Below are 8,533 nucleotides of genomic sequence, written 5' to 3'. Positions count from 1 at the left end.
ACACTATTTCAATAGACTTCTAAGAGGTCTTCCTCTAGTCATCTCCTATATTCAATCCATCTTTTATCATGTTTCCAGACTAGACCTCCTCATGCATGAAACTTGTCACATCACACCTTTAGTCAAAGAAATCCAAAAATCTCAAATTGCATCCTGTGACCAACTAAATAAAGTCCAAACTTATTTGCTTGATATTCAAAACATTCCAGTTTAATCTTCTAACAGTTTGATCCATATATGTTATTCCCAAAACAAATACAGTGATGCCTCTTTAATGTGGATTGCCTTTTTTTGGTCTTCATGTCTTTACTCATGCTATTCCTATGTGTTGAATATCCTCTTTCCCCATCCTGATCCATTAATTCCTGTATACTAATCCTTTAAAGACCAATTAAAAAACCAACCCCTACAAGATAAATTCTCCCTCAACAATAATCTTTCCTCTCATATGATAGGTGCTTAATAAATTACAAATCAGAGCAGAAGCTTTTGATAGAAGATGCCATTCTCTTTGAGGACATCCAAGGAGCTGTATGTTCCAGGCAAGAACAGATCATATTCCAAATAAGGACAATTGAATTACAGCTGGAAAAAAACATAGAAAACTAAGGCAGGACCCAGTCAGAAACTAGACAATTTCCTTAACTACTCTTTCTAAAGATGTGTATTATTTTTTGGAATAGGAGAAAATTATAGCAAAAAAAGAACTCTAGGTGTCGAATCAGTGGATCTTCCATCCTCTACTCACATGAGCACTACCCTTCTTTTAGGCTTTTATTACTTTTCTTTTGAACTATTACAGTAGTATTTTAATAGGTCTTCTTAACTTCAACTTCTTCCTTCAATATATTCCCTACTCCCAACTACCAAAGTTATTCTCCATAAGTACAAATGTGACGTCTCATCAATTCAATAAATCCCCCAAACTCTGTATTGATTCAAGGTTAAATTTTAAACTCCTCAGCTAAGCATTTCAAACCCTTCACAACCTAGCCTCAGCTTATCTTTCCAGCACTTTTATACATTATTCTCATTCTCCCAATATGAAATTCAGGTAGCCTGACCATATTCTTTTTCATAAGCAGAACTCTCCACCTCTTGTTGTCAAGTTCTTGCACTGGCTGTCCCTATGTCTAGTATGCACTTTATCTTCATTCTATCCTTGTGGCATATATCCATTTATATAAAAGATATTTGCAGAGTAAATTAGAAGTAACTTTGAAGGGAAAGTACTAGTATTAAGGAGGACCAGGAAAGGCTGCTTATAGAAGGTACAATTTGATCTGAAAGACTTGAAGGAAGTCAGGGAAACCAGAAGGTAGAGACAAAGAGAGAGAATATTCTAAGGATAGGGGGGCAGAGCCAATAAAAATTCACACAATTAGAAATGTCACTGAATATGTGGAAGTGAGTAAAGACTAGGAAGACTAGAAAAGTAAGGAGAGAACCAGGTTGTGATTTTTTTTTTAACAGAGCGTTTTATATTTGATTCTAAAAGTCATGGGGAGTTATTAGAGTTTATTGAATGGTGGGGCAGGCAACTGGATCAGCTCTGTACCTTTAGAATATCACTTTGACGGCTAAGTGGAAGATGGAATGGAGTGGAGAAGCTTGAGACAGAAAGACCAATTCAATAATCCAAGCATAAGATGTGAAAGACCTAAAACCAAATGGTATCAATGTCAGAGAAGAAAAAAAGGTATATATACATACATACATATGTATACATGTGTGTGTGTGTATATATATATATATATATATATATATAGAGAGAGAGAGAGAGAGAGAGAGAGAGAGCTGTTTCAAAGATAGAATTGGAAGGGATTTACCAACAGATTAGAAGGGCATGGAGAATAAAAGAGTGAGGAGCCAAAGATGACACCTAGGTTGCCAGTCTTGGTAATTTGGAAGATAATGATGCCATCAATAGTAATTGGGAGTGTTGAAGACTGGAGGGTTTGAGGGAAAGCTAATGAATAGTATTGGACATGCTGAGTTAAAGATGTCAATGGAACATTTAATTCAAAATGACTAATAAGCAGTTGGACATATAAGAGATTTGTGCTAAGTAAATAGATCTGAGAATCTTCTGCATAGAGATAATAATGGATCCATGTGAGTTGTTTAGAATACCAAGTGGGGGAAGAAAAAAGGACCCAGAACAGAATTTTGAGGTGGTTCCAATATTAGCAGACATGACTTTGATAAAGATTCAGCAAAGGAGACTGAGATATCAGACAAAAAAGGAACCAAGTGGGAGAACCAAGAGAAAGTAAAACCAAGAGAGAAAATAGTATACAGAAGGTAACATAGGTAGAAGAACCAGGAGAGAACAGTGCTCCAAAAATCTAGAAAGAAAAGGGTAATAAACAGTATCTAAATCTACAGAATGGACAAGAAGAATGAGGATTTTTTTTAAAGACCATTAGATTTGTCACCTAAAAGATCCTGAGTCACCTAAAAGATTTTGAGTAACTTTGTAGAGAGCAGTTTTGGTGAGTGAGAAGAAAGTGGGAGCATCAACTCCTTTCTCAAGGAGTTTAGCCTCAGAAAAGAGAAGGGATTTAGGAAAATTGCTAGAAGGAATGGATTGATTAGATAAAGCTGTTTTATTTTTAAGAACTGTAGAGTCTTTGGAATGCCTCTAGGCAGAAGAGGTAGTACCAAAGATTAGTAAGAGAGTGGAGATGAGAATGGAGACAATCTGCTGGAGAAAACAAGATGGTATTGGATCATGGATATGTGTGTAGCAATTTGGTGAATCTTTCCTTGGATTTCAACCAGGAATATTGCTTCAGATATAAGTGAGAATTACAAATAAAATGCTCTGCTTGGTGTGGAAAGAGGAATGGGAGAGAAGGAGAAGACATGGATCTATCAACATGTAATTTGGAAAAACATTTTTTTTTCAATTTTAAATGCTCTGAGATTAGATGAGAGGTCAAATTTGAGAGAAAAGATATATGCATACATACTAATACACAAAGATAGTAAGAGAGTATATTACTGTATTTATATGCTGCTAATTAAAAAAGTATTCATGTTAAGTGTTCAAACAATAAGTGAAAAGTTGTGGGAGGAGGATGGGAAAGACTTCACTGAGGAGAAGAATAATGTTAGTTGGGACTTAATACATGAGTAGAAGCTAAACAGAGCTGAGGGAACAGACAGCAGGGAACAGTTGAAAGGCATTTATTAAGTACCCACTATGGGCCAGGCACTATGCTAAGGATTTGGTGATATAAATCCATGGAAGAGTAAAACCACTGGAAATGAGGATGATTAGCACAGAGACAACAAAGAGGTGGAAATCAGCATAGCAGATCAGAGATAGAAGAGGAAAACTTAAAAACATAAGAAAGAGGCTTTCAGGAGAAAAAAGAGAGAGGGGAGAGGAGGGAAAGACTAAGGGACTAAACAGGATTTTTGTTCAAGCAGAGGTAGAAAAGAGTCAGGCTTCAAATAAATTATTAGACTAGATGATTTATCATACTTCCTTCAAATCTTAGGTTCTATGAATCTATGAAGAGAGAATTCTGAAGGGGTCTTCCATCTGGGAAAAAGGCTTTGTAGGCATAGACACCTATCTTAAGATCAAATGGTTGAGCCCAGCTGTCATCTAATAATAATCAACCAAATATTTTGTCTTAAGATATTCCTGACTAAATCAACTCTCTGGCCTTCAGTCTTTCTCTTCATGGTGTCTCCCTGGATGCTCCCAAGCACACTGATTCTTATAGAGCAGAATCCTTTCCCCTTGGAAAGTCAGGACAAGCTTGCTATTTTTTGGCCAACATCTGGCAGCTGTGCCTGCTGGCTAAGCCTCCTGGTTGTCAAAAGCAGTGATCAAAGTGATAGTGACATATTTGAAGAGTTTCTTGATGACATGCTATGAGATGAGTTTGATTGTGGCTGAGTTGAGTTCTGTGAGGATGTTTGGGATTTTTGTTTCTCCCAGCTCTGATCCAGAAAACACATTGCTGCAAATACCCTAGAGACACTCACAACAGAAACTCCACAAACCAACAACTCTTAGGTAGAGAGAAGAATACATCTGCAAAAGTCATCTTAGAAAGGCGACCTTCCACTCCTCCCACTTCTCTCTTTCACTGCGTCTAGACTATTTCACTAACCCTCCCTGCCAATAATCTCCCTGCCTCATGTCTTCCCACTCCAGACTATTTTCAACTCAGTTGCTGAAGTGATTTTTCCTTGAGGGCAGGTTTGCCCCCATCATTTCCCTACTTCATCAAAGCCAACAATGTCCTTTTACTTCCCAGATCAATTACGAAATCCTCATCTTGGCATTTTCTCAACCCAACAAATACCTCTAGAACCTTGAATTCTAGACTTAGGACCCACCTTGGTTTCTGAGTTTAAAATCTACCTGTTCTGGGCAACTGTCCTATGCCAAAGCTGTCCTTCGCTGCTCAGGACTAAAAAATTACTGGGTTCTCATTCAAGTGGGCAGACTCTTTAAGTGGCATTTTAAATGTAGTGGTCAGAGAACCTTTTAATTTGCCTTTAAAGAAACTTTTCATTTCTCCACAATGGATGGGAGCAGCATTAGCAGGAGAGAAGAGCTTTGAATGGTATCTTCCTGTCTCAGCAGTACTCTTCCTATCATTAGTGCTTGCGCTCTCTCTCTCTCTCTCTCTCTCTCTCTCTCTCTCTCTCTCTCTCTCTCTCTCTCTCTCTCTCTCTCTCTCTCTCTCTCTCTCTGTCTCTCTCTCTCTCTCTCTCTCTCTCTCTCTCTCTCTCTCTCTCTCTCTCTCTCTCTCTCTCTTTCCCTTTCTCTCCTCCCTCTCCTCTTTCTCTCCCTCCACTCCCCCCTCTCTCTCCCACGCTCCCCCTGCGGCAAGCTGCAGAATGGGAGCTGCGAGTTGGGAAGCCAGCCGGCAGCTGTCACACAGTGGAGGCAGGCAGCCTGAGCAAAGAGTGAGTCTACTCTGTCATTTAGGATGAATCACTGGGATCTGGCAATAATCTCTATTTTTCTGGTCGTGGTCGGGGAACAACCCAAAAGCTACACTGGACCAGACAAAGGTAAAGAAGCTTCTTTTTTTCATTGTTTGTTGCTTTCTTCTTCGCTTGCTTTTCTTTTCAAAGTGTCTTCAGGGCTGGGCTGCTGGGAGCTGTGGGGAACTGCCAGGCTCGGGCTCAGTCTAGCATGAGGAGACTTCCAGTGGGTGTTTCAACACCTGGCACTGCATGCCAGCAGGGTCTCTCCCAGGCATTAACCCCTTCTGGGATGGAGAGGAGAGGGAGGGACCAGATGCTGTAAGACACATGGTTAGCTTTATTCGTTGCAACCTAGGTACAACTTCCAGAAGCATTTTTTTTTACCTGCACCTGTGAGTGAGAGTGGGAATTTGTGAGTCTGGAGTGGTCCATGGGCTCTTGGCTTGGCTACAGGGACCATCCCTGAGCGTTGTACCATCTCCTGGCAGACCTACTCCCTGGAGATTTCTTTTCTTCAATTTCATTACTTCACTGAGTTGGTCTCATGGGTTGTTGTAAGCAGCCTAGCATTGAATATGTTCTTCAGAAAGCCTGCAGGATGCTAGCCGAACAGCTCTAATTATTTCCTTAGAGTTACTAAAAACTATTCTTTAAATCCCCAAGACTTGTGGGGTACCAATGCCATGCAGGCATGAGTATTATGAGTCCCTCCTGGGGCTGTTTATACTTTAGGCAGGAGATGTCTCCTTTTGGCAAGGGCAGCCCCATTCCCTAACCATTGACTAGTCCTGTCCAGCAGCTGCTCCACTCCAGAATCTATGAATCCCCCCACCTCCGCCCTTACCCCTGTAATGGTTTTCTTTCATCTAGCTGGAAAGGCTTGTCACAGGAATAGGCTGCTTTCTGTTGCTGCAGCTCTGCACTTTCCCTATTTCTGGCTTCTAATTGGAGCTGCTGCCTCCCTGTCACGGCCTCCTCATCCACACAGTGCGCACCTCATGTGTTTGCTTTAAACAGGCTCTAAGAGCCAAGGATCTGCCTTTGTGGGGGCTGGGAGGCTAGAGGAGGTTGTGCCTATTCCAAAAAGCAAACCTAGCAAGCTACTATGCTGAGCAAGGTGCTGTTTGTGGGATACTCAGACAGGTATGATTTAGACAGGACAGAGACTTGGGTTAGATAACGGCCAGGTTAGCTTGAGCCCCTTAATATGGTGTTTTCAAATGGTTCCTGCATTCTTGGCTTCTAAATCGCGAAAATGAAAACCAAATTGTCTAATACTGGCAATAAGGGAAAGGATCCAATCTACCCAAAGAAGAGGGCAAGTTATATATTGCTTCCATTTGGTAACCCAGCTAGGACCCTACTATTTTTGTGAATTCCTAACCCAATGCTTACAAGAGGTCAGTGGCCAGTGAAAATCTTAATCAGTTGGAGCATTTGGGGAAAGTATTCTTCGCTCTCACCCCCTCCCCAGGGAATTGTTTAATTCAGTAGCTTCGCCCATCATCTCTGGTTCTCCATGTCCAAGCTCACAGAGCCTTGCATGGCCATTCTATGCTTTTCATGATAAGTCTTCAAAGCTGGAAAGAACTAGAATAAACTTGACATTTGAGCAGATGTTGGAAGCATGCTGAGATGCTTAAAATGTTATGGTTATGTTGTTTCTAGTATTAATGGCTTCTCTAGAGTCTTATAGACATACTGAAGCTGTCATCTTCTATGGTGAGTGAGTGATGAGCCTTCTGTCTACTGAAATTGCTGGGACCTTAGCCCTCTAATCTCCCCTTCATGACAGCCACTGAACTTGGTTCTATTGTGCTATAAAATTAACTATCTCCAATTGATTAATTACATTCTCTAGAATTTAATGCTGTGGATTGTCAATTCTTGGTAAAATCTCATGGGAGATGTTGGGTTTTCTTGGTCTTTAGAAGATTATAGTACATGGGTTCAATGGTTTTAAGCAGAAGCATATGGGGTCTTACAGTGGAAGAGAGACTGCCATGTTTCTCACCTAGGCATGCTAAGGATATTTCCTGGTGAGCTCCACATCCATTGGGTTTTAGATAGACTTTCATTGGAAGCTATCTCATCTCTTTGGGCTATTTTGCAAGTAGTCTAGGCCTGGAAAGTGATAGGGGTAGAATTATGACTAAGAACTCTTTCACATGAAACATAATAGGAGGGGAATGGTTTGGTGACAGAGAGAACCATGTGATGGTAGAGAGGCTGACCAGTGGTGATCCAGAGAATAACCCATTTGTGGATGCAACCATACCAAAAGAAGGGTAGCCCAAACCCCAGAGAAGCCATTCTTTCCTTTGCCTCTTCAAGGAGTCAGGTCTCAGAGTATAGGACCTTAAGATGATAACCTAGACATAATTATGGTTATCTGATAGTTCATGTGTAAGGCAAGATGTTGTTGGGACAACTTTATTAAGGAAGCATACCCCACTCTGAAGAAACTCTTCATCCTAGATTTTGGCACCCTTAATCAAAGTCCTAGTCACCTTAGGCTAGTAATAGCTACAGAGAGGAATTTTTTTTGAAATAAGAAAAGGACCTAAAGGAATGCTACTACTTTCATGGTTTGCAAAAAGGATTTAAAGCACCAAAAACTATAATTCTATCTCTTTTAAAAAATTGTTTGTTGCATTAAGGAAGGCTTCATTAGACAAAAAAGATATGTGTATATATAAAATAATGTTTTACTTATTTTTAGTTATCAATTCTCCTCTTTCCAGTATGAAATAATTTTGTTTTGTTCATGAACATATTTTGTATATATATATACATATATATATATATATATATATATATATATATATATATATATATATATATCACTTCATTGCAATAGAAAACATGTTCCTTGAGTTAGGAATTATCTTATTTTAGTCTTTATACCCTTGACAAGTAGTATAGTATCTGACACCCAGGAGGTACTTAATAGATGTTTTGGAATTAAACTGAATTGTTGGTTCCATGAAACATACTGGAATATAGGTAGTGTGGGGGACAAAGGGTAGATGGGTTATATAATTGTATGGGCAAGTGGTAAAATCAATTAGTCTCTGGTATAGAGAAATGGAGTCTATATTTGCAAAAGCTACCTTCCATAATGCATTTACCATTCCCATTCTCCTCCTTTCTTGCTTCTAGACAATTTCAATGACCTTCAGATTTTTTTGTTTTGCTTTATATATATTTTTTTTACTTTCTTCTATTTTTTCTCCAATAGGACTCCCTGCCTCCTTTCCCCAATAAAAACCACCCTTTATTCAGTTACCAAAGTTATTCTTCTTGAGCTTAGGTCTGCCTATATTACTCCCTCACTCAATAAACTTCAATGGTTCCCAATTAGCTTTTGCATTAAATATTAAGTCGACAGTTTGGCACCTAAAAGTTCTTCATAACCTAGCCATTTCTACCTTTCCAGGCTTCTTTGTTTCCTCCACATAGTCTGTTGTTTTCTCTCCTCTGTATTCCCAGACCTTTGCACAATGCAGTGCTTATTAGATGTTTGTTGACTGACTGGTTGTGAGTCTAGCAGTTGATTTGCAGGGTTAGC

At 39.5% G+C, this 8,533-nt stretch overlaps 1 protein-coding gene across 1 annotated transcript in view; it reads left to right on the top strand.

Moving 5' to 3' along the window:
- Positions 1–4,870: 4,870 nt before the first annotated feature.
- RASGEF1A (RasGEF domain family member 1A) overlaps positions 4,871–8,533 on the top strand; it is a 333,690-nt gene continuing 330,027 nt past the window's right edge. Inside the window, exon 1 of the mRNA XM_007478488.3 lies at positions 4,871–5,046. The gene's annotated coding sequence lies outside the window, so the exon portion shown is untranslated. The remainder of the gene's footprint in view (positions 5,047–8,533) is intronic.

Source organism: Monodelphis domestica, chromosome 1, assembly GCF_027887165.1.
Source record: "Monodelphis domestica isolate mMonDom1 chromosome 1, mMonDom1.pri, whole genome shotgun sequence".
In the NCBI taxonomy this organism is placed as follows: domain Eukaryota; kingdom Metazoa; phylum Chordata; class Mammalia; order Didelphimorphia; family Didelphidae; genus Monodelphis; species Monodelphis domestica.
Note: the sequence above shows the minus strand (reverse complement) of the source record. Positions and strands in the feature narration are given on the sequence as shown.